The 15,341-nt window shown below is 39.0% G+C and overlaps 1 protein-coding gene across 4 annotated transcripts in view; it reads right to left on the bottom strand.

Moving 5' to 3' along the window:
• DAAM2 (dishevelled associated activator of morphogenesis 2) overlaps positions 1–15,341 on the bottom strand; it is a 214,598-nt gene that overhangs the window by 160,611 nt on the left and 38,646 nt on the right. The window contains exon 2 of one of the 4 annotated variants that reach the window (XM_065833151.2): positions 14,169–14,229. The exons of the other annotated variants lie outside the window; for them this stretch is intronic. The gene's annotated coding sequence lies outside the window, so the exon portion shown is untranslated. The remainder of the gene's footprint in view (positions 1–14,168; positions 14,230–15,341) is intronic. 4 annotated transcript variants of the gene reach the window in all.

Genomic DNA, 15,341 nt, shown 5'->3' on the forward strand with positions numbered 1-15,341 from the left:
TTGATTTTTTTTCCTGACTCTTATCTACAAAAGGCCATGAGATGTGTTTTAATAGCCAAAGACACTTCCTCAAATCATGTTTGATAGCCACTCAAATTCTGAATCAAGCTTTCCACCTGAACCCTCCTCACCCAATGATCAGTGCTTTATTAGCATCAGTGAATTTAGTCTCAGGTCAGGGCTTAAAGTTCTTTCCCCTGTTTCACAGATGAAAAAAAAAAAAAAAATACAACTATACAGAGCAGGATTTGTAGAGCTACAAATAGAATCTAAGTTTCCTGCTTTCAAGATCAGCTCCATTTTTGGAAAAGCAGTTTCCTTTACATTAACTGTGTAATGCAGAATACTTCTTGTTTTTGTTTGTTTGTTTGTTTATTCCTCGTTCTTCATTGTTTCATTGGTTTTCACAGAAGCGTCCAAAGGCCACAACAATAAAAACATCCTGTGATCTCCACCATACTGAACAGCAGCAATGAAAGTTTGCCTCTGCAAGTGCTACCCCAAAACTCAGAACTTGTCCATCACTGAAAGAGGTTGTAGAATTTCACCCAGTAATATGTATAATGGTGTGGTAGGACTGCTCAGTTATAGTGACTGCAGCAAGTCTTCTAGTATGGGGCACTACAGCTTCTGAATGTGAAAGGAGAAACCAGATCCAAGTAGTCAAGACAGGGTTGTTTAGGGTTTTTGTGTGTGGTGTTAGTTTTTTGTTTGTTTGTTTGTTTTTTCCCTTTCCTGTGAGAGGCAGGAGATTGGGATGAAGCAGTGAGCTTAAAAAAAAAAAAAAAAAACCACAACACACCAAAGACAAAAATGGATCAGACTACCAATTTCATTTTACTCGAGTGCTTCTAAAATGTTTCCAGCCTTTGTATAAATGCAAACCAGCCTTGAATATGTAGGATACAGGCTTCACCACAAGACTTCTTTCTATATCTCAACAAACATCCACTGGTGGATTAACCAAATTGGAGTTCACATGGTCTATATAGCTGTGACTCTCAAACATTGCAAGGAAAACACTTAAGAATTCTGCTCAAACATAATTTTCTTTCCAGCCTAGTAAGTACTTGTGGCTGAGGCAACCAGAAAACATCTACACTACCACAAAGCTAAGAAATAGCTACAAGTTTGATGCCTTTGTCCAAACTCTTTGTTCAGTCATAGCAATGTTTCCCTTCAGCAGGATTTTCTTAGTATTTCAAAGGTGCTCTTGGCCTCCAAAGGGATGCAAGCAGCACACAAGCCAAGAACTTGACTCAAAATTGCCTGTAGTCATTAAGACGCAACTACCAGGTACTGCTCCCACTAATTTTTATGATGTAATTATTTTGTTCACCTTAATAGCACTTGAACCCAGTAGCTTTCTTTTTGTCTTGTTCAGGTGATTCTTTTCATTTTCCAGGCTGGTCATAAGCCCTATTCAATGTTCTGAGAATTATATGGTCTCTTCCTCTACTTTGCTTTTGAACAAATCTAAGCACTCTGGTACTTCTAGTCTTGTGAATCCCATTAAGTTTCACTTAGTAATGATGCAGTTTCTTCTCTCCGAAACAGCAAGTAGGCTCCTCCATTGTGCCTGGTACAAACTCTTCGTGATCTCCACACACACACAAGTATTTCCAGGGCCAAAGACGTCTTTTATGCACTACTGGTATAAAGTGGAAAAGACAACTATCTATAGCCATGAGATAGACACTGTACCTAGCAAAAAAAAAACAAAAACAAAAACAAAAAACAAACACAAAACAACAACACAAACCACCCACTATATTTGTAGTCTTCAGGGTGTAAGATAACCTGTGATAGGAATCAGGAAGAATATGTCCTCTCCATCATCTTGGAAAGCAAAAAAAAAAAAAAAAAGAAGTGTCAAAATAGAAGATGTTTCCCTTAGACTGGAATTATGTTGAATGGCTCCAGAACACAGGGTAAGAAACATTATCTCTACCAATAAGTATGAAATATGGGAATCTTAAACTGTGTGATTTGTACAGGATGAAGAGGATGTAACACCATGAAGTTTAGCTCATCCTTAGCATAATGCTTTTCTATTTTCCTTGCCAAAGTCATTATTCTTCAAGATGTAAGTTGATCAGAAGTTGAAAGCAGGGACAGTTACCCTTGGAACTGGCAGGTTACTTGTGCAAGGAATGCAGGGGAGTATGCATTGGCTTCCATTAGAGAGGAGATTCCAGCTGAAATGATTATTTTGTCCCTCTTGGCACAAAAGTTGTTAAACTGCTACATTCTGCTACTGTAACAGGACTTTCTAACCTTGCTGTTTCTGTACCAATTTAATATTGATTTCTGTTGAAGTTGGTGCCAAAGCAAGGTCTTGAAATAAGGGGCCCCACCACAGTCAGAAGGAAAAGAAGGTACAGTGAAACCAGGGAGGGGTTAAAGAAAACACAGAGAAGAACATTGTACTTGGCTGTACAAATAACTTGTGAATGTCTCGAGAAATGTCCTGGATTATCAACTGTAATAAAAATCTCTCAATGAGGAAAACAGGGATGTCCTAGAGAACTAGGAGTTCTGGTTTTCTGTGTTCACTTCATGCCCACTTTGAAAAGATTCCCTTTACAAAGTTGAAGAAAAAAAAATGCAGCCACAGAAAGCTCATTTTTCCAGGTAGCTAGAGACAGATTTAAGCACTGCTCCTGTAAGCATAACGACAGCAAAATACCATCTGGGACATGGATAGGAGAGCAAGGACACCAAAATAAAGGTTTTTGTTTAGTTCTCATTCACAGTCAAATTTAAGTGGGAGATTGAGAGCCTGATTGTCAGTTTGGAGCAGCAGTTCCTCTGTGAAGAATGTACTTGAAAAAAAGGAGGATGAAATGGGGCTTAAATAATGATCAAAGAACAAAATAGCCCTCAAATTACACAGGTGTATGCTTAAGGTGGGCAGCTGGCTGTCAGGCAAGAAGACTTCAGAAGTAGCAAAGATCTCACATGTTTTCCTCTCAAAGTTAGTATAGCACAATCCTCTCTATATCATCTGCTATGCAGCAGTCCTTTTCCATATCTCTTTAAGTGATAGTTGGTAATATCTGTAAGACACAGGCCAGAAACAGCCTTCTGCACTATTACAGTACTAATTACTTCCCCTGAGTTTGAGGAAGACTGTCCAAGTTTCCACATAACCTGCCCAGTTCCTACTGAAACATAGTGGCTTACCATGTGAACATTTCTCTCCCTTCAGCACCTGGATTCGTTTGAGTAGGAAGAAATAACTCACCAAGTTATTCCTTTATCTAAAGCAATAGAAGCCTATCATTTTCTTTTTGATATCCCAGTATCTCTGCATGCCAGAAACACAGGACTAGTGCCTGCATGTGCTTGTATAGAAGACTACTTGTTTGGTTTGGGTTTTGTTTTTTTTTTTTTTTTTTTAATATATTTGCTTCAGCCCCATCTTGATACAGTTGAAAACTACTTTAGCCTCCAAATCCCTGCCTGTTGAGGTTAGGCTTGTATGTTTGCTATTAATTTTTTTAACAATAGCCAAGACTGTAAAGCTAGTCTTTCTAAACAGGGAAGACACCTCAAAAGATATCTAGCAGTCTGTTGCAAATGCCAGTTAAGGGGCTAAGCTCTGCTTTATCTCAGGCATGCTTTTAGGATGCCTCAACTATGTACAGGTACAGAATGCAATAAAGGAGTTTTAAGAATGGGAAAAAAAGCAAGTAACAAATCTTATCTTCCCATCTTCATCATAAAAATGCAAAACTACCCATATGGCCCACTGCAAAAGAATGCATTTCCTGGAGGCACTGTGCTGTCTCACTAGCACACACATACAAGATGTACTGTACAGATATCAACTGGAGGTCACAAAATCCCACTGCTGATGAGAAAAAAAAAAAAATCCTCATATTTCACAGTCAGGAGATTCTCACACAGCCACATTTCACAGCACAGCAGCTGAGTAAGGATTTTTAGAACCAGCAAAAACATCAAAGTGTGTTTAAGGTCCCAGATACATGATATTAGTTCAAAACAAAAAGTGTCTGTTCCCACTGCTTAGAAGAGCAAGCTGGATGTGGTTGTGGGTTTGTACAGTGACGTGCATGCACAGGATCATGCTAGGAAGCTTGCAGATCTGTGATGAATGGCATGAGCATGTGTTCATGTATCCCAGGACAAAAGCATGTGATTGCATGCCTACTGGCATCCTCAGACATACACATGGCGGTTGGGCAGGATGAAGGCAGAAACACAAGTTTGCACACATGCAGTTCTTACCTTTTATCTGTATATGAAACACAGATTTAGAGCCTGAGTGCAATAACTTGGCAGTCAGAAGAAAGTGATGTTTCTCATGTAGAAAATACCACCCAAGCTGCAAAAGCCATTTTTCTTGCTGCTCTTCCGTTGCATGTGCATGCTGGCACGTCACACTGATATGAAGTCATAGATTATTCCAGGAACAGCTCTAGCTTTTTTTTTTTTTTTTTTTTTAAGTAGGAAAAGTGGTAAGTTTACCAAAATTGGCTTAAACCATGAAGACTGAGACCCTGAAAGATATGCAGATGCTTTTATCGCAGGACAACCATCCTCCAAGAGAAATCTTGGGAATCTGTGTTCTTGTGAACACCAACAGAGTCAAAACCACAGTGAGGTCATTTGATGACTATGGAAGAGGCTTCTGCAGGCTCTTATCCAGTTTGGCTGATCTGTATTAATAACCTGGGACTTCTGACATTCATAATGCAATCCAGTCATTTCTGATAAAAACAAGGGAGGATTATGTACGTTTCACTGTATGTGACAGCATCAACCGAGACTTTGAAGCAATGCTGTGGGTCTTGGACGGCTTCTCTATGCTTCTAAGCCACTGGCTGCTTCAGTTGGAACACAAACAGTGCTTTTCTGTGATGTGTCTTCCTTGACAGACATCAATTATATTCTAGAGCATTCTAGGCCATCTAATGAAACAAAAGACTGGAAACATGAACAGCTACTCTGCTTGCTACCAATCCAAGATTTTCGATGACCCAAAAAAACACAGAACCTATCTTCTCCAGTTTCACAAAGCTGTGCCACAGGATCCACATCCTGTCCCTCCAACTTCTAACCCACCAGCTGAACAACAGGAGCCTCAGGCAGTGCAGCAGCATTCAGCAGGCACCACTAGAATTCCAGGCAGAGAATTAAAAGCTGGTTTTGCTTTTTAGTGACAAGAAATTATTGCATCTAACAAATGCTCTGCAGCAAGAAGAGACAATGATGTTTTTTATCAACTCTGAACAAGGAATAAACTCCCAGTAAAAAAAAAAAAAAAAAAAAAAAATCAAACGTCATGGAACCTTACCACTAAAAAATGCTGATATGTTTTAAGCCCTGTGCTAGCAACTCTAACATTAGACTGGCACACCCTGAGGAAGCTGGGAAGGAAAGGCCTCTGAAGCTACAGCTCCTCATTTTCAAACCAACTAAAGGATGACAGTTATTTATCAATCAACACTGTTTCCAGCCACACAGCTTTAGTGACTTAATTTTCTGGTGGGTTTTTTGGGCTTAGACTGAAAGCAGAAAAAAAAAAATACTATGTCTTGCGTCAAACACTGAGGAACAACATGCACCAAAAAATACCTAAATGAATTTTGCAGGTCTGCTGTTGCAAACTCCTGCTTCATTATCAGGGTTAAAGTGCCACTAAAATGTTCAGATAAAAGTGTAAACTGATGACAGATATTCTTTCCTAAACACATATAGTCACATGTACAGAGAGAAAAAGAACAAATTATCAAGGGATTGAGAGTAACTCCAAATACAAGTATAGTTTTACCACATTTTTCCAGCTTGCTGCATTGATCTCTGTCACACAAGCAGCACTTTGATTTGCTTTGTCCTCTAAACTCCTTTTTATTCTGAAGCCTATGGACTGCAAGGAATCCAGACCATTTTTCAAGCTCAGATGCCACAGCAAAAGGGGAATGATCCCTGGGTCATGCTATTTTTAATGCCTCTCTCCCTGCCATGTCATCACTTCCATGTCGCTTCTACAGAGGATGGCAGCTTTGGAACAGCTTCAGTGGAGAAGATATGAAAGACATTAAAAACAAACCAAAAAAAAACACAGCAAGGCAGAGGTGGGGTGGTACAGGGAGGGGGAAATGCAGCTTCTGACCATCCAGGAGTTTGGTAAAGACTTACGGACGTTTTTGTCTTTTGAAGGATTTCTTAGCACAGGGAGATGAAAAGTGAAGAAAAAAAAATTGCACAGGAATACAGGTATCCAGAAGAATAGAAGAACACATCTAGAGACCCATTAGTAATCCTTAGAGTTTACCAGAATCAGACACTAAATACAAAGGAAAGGCCTATTCATCCTGATGCAAGAAAGAAGGGTTTTTATGTTTTGTTTCTTGTTTGTTTTGTTTTTGATTGTTTGTTTGTTTTTTATAGTGAGAACAACCTGGAACAACCTCCCTGGGGATGTGGTAGAGTCACAACCACTAGAGGTTTTCAGGATGCAATTGGACAGGGTGCTAGATAGCCTCATCTAGCTTCCCTTTCCTATAAAAGCTGGATCAGATGATTTTTCAAGGTCCCTTCCAACATGGGCTGCTTTATTAGTCTATAACCATTCAACTGAAGATTTGGTTAAATTGATAGCGGTTTAATCTCCATCTGAGTGCATCCTGAATTCTGCTTCCTGAAGAACCACCTATATGGACCAAGAGTGCCAAAAATAAATGCAGGGGGTTTTGTTTGTTTGTTTTGGTGTTGGTTTGTTTGTTTGGCGTTTGTTTGTTTGTTTTTACTAATTGTCGGTATTTCAATATGACATTTTTCCAGTAGTAAATTCTAAGTTACTTCATAGTGACCATAGGACTGGTTGGGCATTTACATCTGTTCTTATGTCCATGCTAGTTCAGCTTTATCACTATCGGTTTTGGAGTCTCTACTTGCAGGACAATAGTGCCTGTATTACTGTACTTTTTAATTGTACAGCTGGAGCCAAACAAGCAGACTGGTTATTTCATCTTTTGCTTTCCAATTGCCAGTCTTTAGATCACTGAAGTTTCTGCAGAACACCCCTTTGTTCTGCTGACCTCTAGTGACTTACATCTAACCCTCCTCCATACATTTCCTGCTATGTCAACAAAGAAGCTGAGACAGCTGGAATCATTAGATGAAGGGATCAGTGTTGGTGAATGCTAACTAGGCTAATAAAAAGGAGTTATGCCACAATTGACCATAGCCCATCACATCTCTGAAGCCTCAAGGTACAAAGAGGTGCACAGATGCAAGTACACAGAGGAACTGAGGTACAGGAAGAACAAGAGACTCTTCATGCAGAGTAAACACAAGGAAATATGAAGATACAAAATATGTACCCAAAAAAGGACAGAAAGATATTTATAAACACACTTGCTATATGAGAAATTATGGCTATTTCTAGCTTTAATGAGAGGTCTGACTGTGGCACATGAAGCCACAGCCTTCTATTATAACTTTAACTTGAGTTTCTTGGCTAAAACAGCACAGAGGGATCACAGCAGAGCTTTTTGTAGAGGCCATCTAAGCCTGCTTAGAAGTCAGGTTACTTACACAGGTGGCTAACGTTCTCAAGTTCAAGACACCACAGATTTACTGCAACTGATTTCTAAGCTCCTCAGATTAAAGTTAGCTCAGGTCTCTGTATGTTCATCATGTATTTCCCATCCTAAACAGCAGTACAAATACACTACACTAGTAAGTTGCTGTTCCTTTCCATAACTTCATTTCACCATGAGCTAACATGCATACTAAGAGCTAGAAAAGGAGACTATAAGATATTTAGCACTGAACACGTCATGGCACAGAATCAACTTGTGTTGCCTATGTACAGTGGTAGTAATGTCATTTCATAGAGAAGTCTTATGTGACCAAATTAATTGATTGTAAAGTATTTCAGGATGAGAAATTAATGGCCAAAAATAAGATTACTGTTTATATTACAGGGATGTTCACTAGAGCAAGTGCCTGTTTAATTCATCCAGCTTTGTAAATTCATCCACTCAAGCTCCCAGAAGCTCTTCGTTATTCAAACTCATTCTGGTGGGACATCAAAGAAGCAGTATTTCTCAGCTATTGTATCACAGATTGCCTTAGAATTAAGAGCTCGCATTAAGAAAAGACTGTCTCAAAAGGTGACGTGAAGGGGTATTTTCTTCCAGTGGAAGTATGAACTTCTGGAAAATCTATACTATTCATCTGCATGGCAGGTTGAGAAAGGAGGCCTGAATGAACAAACAGATAAGCATAAGCTGGGGAAAATGTCAAATGGGGAAGAAAAGGAAGAAAGGTGATAATTAAAGACTAACCAGTGTCAAAAATTTGGGGAGGACAAATATTTCAAGAGGGCCCAATCAGAAGGTTAAATGTGGACAAGTTACTCAGTACCTATTCAAGTTCAGATGAAAGAGAACCCCTAGAAAAGAACAGACAGGTGAAAGTAGAGAATGAGACCAAAGACAAAAGACAAATCATAAGGTAATGAAAGGCAAAGTCAGTCAGGACCAGATAAATATGGAACTCAAGAAACAACAGTCTAGGGATGAAAAAAATGCATGAGATGAATATAAATGTTAAGGCTATAAATTTCAGACAAGTACAGGCATCTGAAAATGCTGTGGTACTGCTCATAGGTAGAGCTCTCAAAGAGCCTTTTCCCACTACTTGGCAGGGAATCTGATGCTTGTAAAACCTCAGCAGAGGGTAGATCAAGACAAAAATGCCATAGGGGCAAGATGATGCCCCTAGAAAAAAAACTAGTTCAAGATTCTTGAAAGCAACAGAGGAGGCGAGGACACTTAAAATGAAACATAAGTCCACAGAAATGGGAATATATGAAGCCAATGGAGAAGTGAAAGGTCTGTCCAGGTCACCTTCTACATGCTTCATGCACCAATTCCACCAACCTGACAGATCAAAAGTAAACAAGTGAGGGAGCAAAAGTAACACTGAGACACCAGGATTTATGGAAGCTTTTCTGTTTGTTTTGTGGTAGTTTGTTTTTGTGGTTTTGTTTGGTTTGGTTTTTTTTTTTAATGTTTGTTTGGTTTTGTTGGTTTGGTTTGTTGTTGTGGTTTTTTTAGGGTGTTTTTTTTTTTTTACCTCAAAAACTAAGGAGTGCATTTTAAGTACCCTTAAAGTTCTATTTTCGGTTACTCAGCTGCTTAAGTTCTAGCTAAGGTAGAAAGGGAAAGGTAGGAGAAACACATTCCTGTACAGCATGATTTGATGAGGTCAGTAATTGTACACAAACTGTAAGTCAGGAGAGCTTGTGTATCTGTATGTGTATATGCATGTACACAAGCACATCCATCTAAGATAAAAGTGAAGAGTGAAAGTTTTCCATGGAACTATTAAAATTTCCTAACCTATACACACAATCTTATTGTCACATAAAATAATGTGAGAGACAGATTTCATCCCTTTTAATTAAGAAGGGAGCTTTCAAACCCATTCACTGTTCCTACTACTGTATTATCTTTCTTTCATCCTAGGGACTCTGCCTAATGCAATGGATTGAGTCCACCAATTTAAGCCTACCCATTCTTGCAGGGAAAGAAAGAGAAGACAGGGAAGTTAAGACTGTCAAGTTTTGGAAAATACCCTATGCATCTGTGATACATAGGGCCAGGATGACAGGCTGATAAAAATCCAGCGCCCAAAAAGATGATTACATAGAAATCAATCTCACTGACTGAGAAATAATAGACTTTCAGAGAAGCCAAAATAAGGGTACTGGCCCCAACTCTGAGTTCTGGATCCCTCCCACAAGAGTTAGGTGATTCAAAGTTAGGTAGCAAGTCAGTCTTCAGAATCACACACTGCTCTTCCATACCACACAGAGGATATACCTAATGAACCAGAAATCCAAGTCACCCACCCTCTGCTTTAACTGGTAAACTATATTCCCTTCTACTTTATCCCAAAGCCAAGAATACAGCCAGGAGTCAGGATTCCCAAGTCCCTCTGCTATTCTCTTGAAGAATTACTAGAGTGCAGTAATACATAGTTTCTTCTGCAAGTTGCATTGGAAAGGTAAGACTGGAGTACCAGCTGTTACTCATCATGATTTCTGTCTGCATAAGAGAATGTGTTCATAATTAAATTATAATTATGTTTGTATTTAAAACAAGAGGGAGGGAAGAAGAGCTGCTTTTGGGCTGTTCAAAGGCACTAGGATAAGACAGATCTCTCTCCCTGACAGCTTGGGCCCAGAGATGCCACGAAGAGATATTTACCCCTTTGTAAGAAAGTGTAAAGTACCATCAATTTTCACTTCTCTAGTTAGACAACACACCTGGAGCTGGACTATATTCAAACAGGTTGGGCAGGGTATAGTTCATGCTGATAAAGACCCAGTAAATAATTCCCAGAAAGCGGCACTGCAGCCTGACTCAGGAAAGCTGAACTTCATTTAAAACCACTTAAAAAGGAAACTCTCTACAAATTAAGACTTGGTAATGAGTAGAAAAAGATCAGAGGCAGAACTGCATGCTGATTATAAAAGAACTTAATTAAGGAAATTGTACCCATCTGCACAATTTTGAAATTGCAACATGTTCATTTTCAGGATTACCAATATTTCTACTTCACAAGAGAGGGGAAAAAAAAATCAAAAAAAAAAAAAAAAAAAAAAAAATCACAATAATGCCCAGGCTAAAGCCATTTTCCTAACCTAACAGTGCTGTCTATGTATATTCTGCATCTCTGTCTTATGTATTAAGCACACACAGCAAGCTCAGTGCTCCTTGTAGAAATATTTTCAAGCAACAGCAAGTCTGAATGTCAGACATACATAACTGATCAATAAGATAATCATCTTGAAACAGCTCAACTTCAATCTTGCATAACAAATAGAGCAAAGTTCTAAAGCATATCAGCAGAAACAGATTTTCACCAGCTTTGTTTGACTGCCAACTCCTTCCTTCGCCACTATGAAAAGATCCAGTCCATTTCTCATCTAACTGTGAAATTCAGTTGTGTTTCAGAGGAGTAAGATTCATATAGCACACATTAAATAAAGTCCTGCATAAGATCCACCACGAGATTTTTTCCTACCTCCGCACCTGGTAACAGCTGTGGCCATTCTGACTCTAGACTTGGCATTGACCACTGTCAATAAGTCAAGGGCAATCCTGCCTTTTACATTACAAACATGAAATGCCTTTGGTGTTGTTACCAGGAAGCACGTCAGAAGTGACAAAGCAGTCAGTTGTGTACAAAGCTCCCATGAATATAGCTCAAACACACAATGAGGAAAGATAAGAAGCAAAGATCTTTTAGCAAAAGGCGCTTATTCAGACCAGAAAGAGATCCCAATAAATAGAAGGTCAAAAATCACCTGGAATCTAAATTTCAGGTTGCTAATATCAGAAACCACCTGCTGCCCTCTCCCCCCTCCAAAAAAAATCACACCACACCACAACTCAGTCTAAAAATATCATTGTAGCCAAAAGCATCTTCAACAACAAAACTTTCATAATATTCTTTTGACTATTTAACTAGCCTTTTGATTTAAAACACTACATCTTGATTTTGTGAAAGGAGATGTTGTTCTTTTAAAAGAAACCATCGGGTTCTTATCCATTATATGTAGACCTCTTTGATTTAAAAAGTATTTGTTTTCTGCTCAGACCAGCCTACCCTTCTTCCTCATTTAATTGCTTAAACCACCTATTGTGTTACTTCTGAAAAGAGACTCCCTTTTCCCCAGATTTAATGCTGCCATATACCCAGGAGCTCTCAGGTATGCCTTCTGGGAAATGTTGCCCCATTGGAAAAGGATAATTTTGGTCATTTGCCTCAGCCTTCTGAATTAATGGCAACTGTGGGCTGCAGACAAATAACTGAGCTGCATTTGCAAGGGAGACTTACAGTATCATGCACAGAATGCTCAGTGTATCACAAATGTGTATATATATTAAGAAATGAAAGAAAACACACAAGGAATGCTTAGCATCAGGCCCTCAAAGTTTGAACCTGTTAAATGTATTCAGTATCACATTTGCCAGAGGAGGGGGTTGGAAGGTACTATGTTGTTTTTTAAAACAACATTTATTTCCAGTTCAGCCTGTCCTGTATGAACCTTTTCCTCAGTATGAGTATAATACAATTAACATCACACTTCCTTCATCTTGGGAGACCATCACAAAAGGCAATCAGAGCATAAGGATATACTCCAAGTCCAAAAATGGAAAGATTTTCAACCAGCCTATTTTGTAAGGGCCATAAGTTGGGCCAATCATTACCATTCATATTTTATAAACAAACAAAGAATGAATAAGTAACTACAGAGCTCATCAGAAAACAGAAGAGTATGCTGGGCTCTGAAAATCTACTAAGTGCAGGGCAGTTTACCTATAAGCTTAGATTATTCCTGCTTGGAGATCATCAGGATTGAAGAGAACAGAAAAAGCCTGGTTCTGGTCCTTTACATACAGTCGAACAAAGGCAATTTAAAATTTATTTACTTATGGTCATGAAAGCATCAGCACCTCATGCAATTAATGATTAAGACCATTTAAATTGATCTGTTGGAGGAGAGAAACAACAGTTACTTTGAATTACTGATCAGCAAATCAGCACCAAATGTTCTTTTGCACCAGTCCCCCACAATTCATTTCTGGAGGATTCCAGAACTATCTGACTTGGGAAACTCCCAGCAGAGAGGGAATACAAGCAGTGCTCAATGCAGCAAGCTGCCATATCTGTGTGTGCATACCTCTTAGCCACAGAAGCAGTGGAGACAATAAAACAGGGTATAGAGGAAAAACTGCTTGGGTAGAGCTATCCCTAGCTACAAGTCCAGCTGAATTCTAAAAATATATTGAAACAACTTCTTCCTAGAATGTAGCTGCTCTACTTAGAACAGGGTGAGAAATGTTTGGTTTTTTTTGTCTTTGCATCACAGGGTGTGTGTGTGTGCAGGGAGGAATTTAAGAAAGAAAAGTGTTAAAAGTGTTTAAATTTCTTTGTTAATAAAAAAAAAAAAATATAACTCAACATCCACAGAAAAATACAGACAGTGACTTCAGAAGAGCTCAGAACCACAGTATTCACCTGATAGATCCAAACAGAAGGCTGACTATTCTCACACCATCTGCTCTACCTACTTACTACCTACCATCTGCTCTAATCCGGGAACCAGGTCTTTTGCTTTGGCTCTGCCTCCTGTCCCAAAATTCTATCTTGAACCTCACACAGTTTGACTGAGTCCAGTACTTCAGTGCAAAAAGTCCTGGTTTTGATGTACTCGGTTAAACAAAACAAACTGTCTTATAAGAGACACTCAACCATAATTGTATAATTTTAAGATCAGTAGAATGCTGATATGTGTAATATAACATACAGTAGCATGGTGAATAGACTATATATTTTTTTTTTCTGCTGAGTTTAAGAGCATTTGAGGAATCTTGTAAATGATGCCACTGAGCACTGCCCAGCAAGGGAAGATGCTTGGGAACATATCAAGGTCACAGCAAACCTTACTCAGCTCTCTCTCCCCTCTATGCCTGCCCTCAACTGCAGCTTAGCGTGGGATCCTGACAGCAGGAGGTTCCCACTATAGGCCTTTGGCTTCATCTTTCTGTCAGCCCCCGGACTCGGCTCTTCTCAGGGACTCTCCACATGCTCTAAAGAAGAAAGATCCCAGGCGTTTGTCTGGGGCTCTGGGAGCCGCTTGCATCATTCCTTCTGAGGAAAGAGCTGGAAAGTTGCCCTCAAAAACTCATTTGCAAGCTGCACTCCCTCCAATAGTTTTATCAGCTGGCTCATTTCAAGCAGGTTTTTACAGAGTGATGGGAGAATTGGACTGGATGAAACCACAGGATCAATACCTCTGTTTATCCTGGGCACCAGATGCTCAGACCCACATAACTCTTCACAAAGTCCCCAGTGAAAGCTTTTTACAGATACAAAAACATGAAGATCACCTTCTCCTCCTTCCCATCTCACCTTCCTGACCCTAGAGTTACAAAAAAGTTATACATATTCTCTGACTCTCTAGTAAAATGCAAACACCCACCTTCTCTTGCGTCTGTCTGAGAACTGACTGGAAAGACTAAAAAGTTCTCAAAACTGAAGAATTTATCAAAACAAAGCACAATGACACTGGTAATGAAGAACATTGCAAAGAGAAACACAGTTTTAATTACCTTCACTTCTTAGGTGAAAAACAGGTGATAAAGTCAAGAATCCTGTCAGATGATAGGAGGACTATAAGAAAAGGAAAGAACTATTAAAGACCAGTGTTGGCACAAAACCACATGGGCATGAACTGGCTATGAACAAATTTAGTTCAGAAATTGGAAGCAGATACCCAAACAGAGGAGTAAGATTCTTAAATGGCTTCCCAATGGGAAACTACAGGAGCAAAAGCTGTTTAAATTTGAGACAAAGACTGATAAATTTACAAAGGGAAGCCTGCAACTTTATTTCCTCCAATTGCAGAAATGCTGTACTCCATGACTCAGGAGGTCTCTTTTCAGCCTTGCGCACCTCATCCTCTGCTGAATCAAGACATGGTAAATAAATAAATAAAATCCATAGACAAGGTGCAGCAGAACTAGAGTATTAGCAGGGCAGCTAGCATAAGCATGAGTCTGATTTCTTTATTATGCACATTTATCTTGGTGGTGGTGGTTTTGTTTGTTTGTTGTAGTTTTATTGCTGGTGGTGGTGGGTTTTTGTTTGTTTTGTTTTGAATGGAATTTATCTACTTGTAGGGATTTCAGTATTTTCAGGTAAAAATTTGGATCATAAGAAAAGGCTGAATCAGTGATAAAATTCTATATATTTATGAACAACTGCAAAGAACAGCATGGAAGTGAAGCCTCCCACCTATCACGTAATTATTAGACTAGACTGTGAGAAGTTATCTTCACAGACCTGAGTCCAAGGGTTAAAGCTGTCAGAAGGAACCATAGATAAGAGTAGATAAGTGAAACAAAAACACCAGCAAAGCATTCAGGAAGAACAAGTTAAAGAAGTTTTATAGCTGTGGAACGTGTGGATGGGTGTAGAAGCATTCACCTGTATATTTCAGACTTGACTGAAATTTTGCTGGAAAGAAGTCTCTGAAACCATTAAAAAGAGTCACCAGGGAGAAATCTTTTCACGTTCTATTTTTATAGCGAAAAACCCTGTATAATACCACCCTATTCTACACATAGAAGAAAAAGCAAAACATATGACATTGAAAAAGCATGAAAAAATATAGTACTGCAACTTAAGAAATCATCTGTGAACGCTCCCATAGCACATCAAACATGAGGTATTCATTCATTCCCACAAATAGAGTCAGTGTTGATCTATAAGCTGCAGTTCTG

The sequence above is a fragment of the Patagioenas fasciata genome, chromosome 3 (genome assembly GCF_037038585.1).
Source record: "Patagioenas fasciata isolate bPatFas1 chromosome 3, bPatFas1.hap1, whole genome shotgun sequence".
NCBI lineage: Eukaryota > Metazoa > Chordata > Aves > Columbiformes > Columbidae > Patagioenas > Patagioenas fasciata.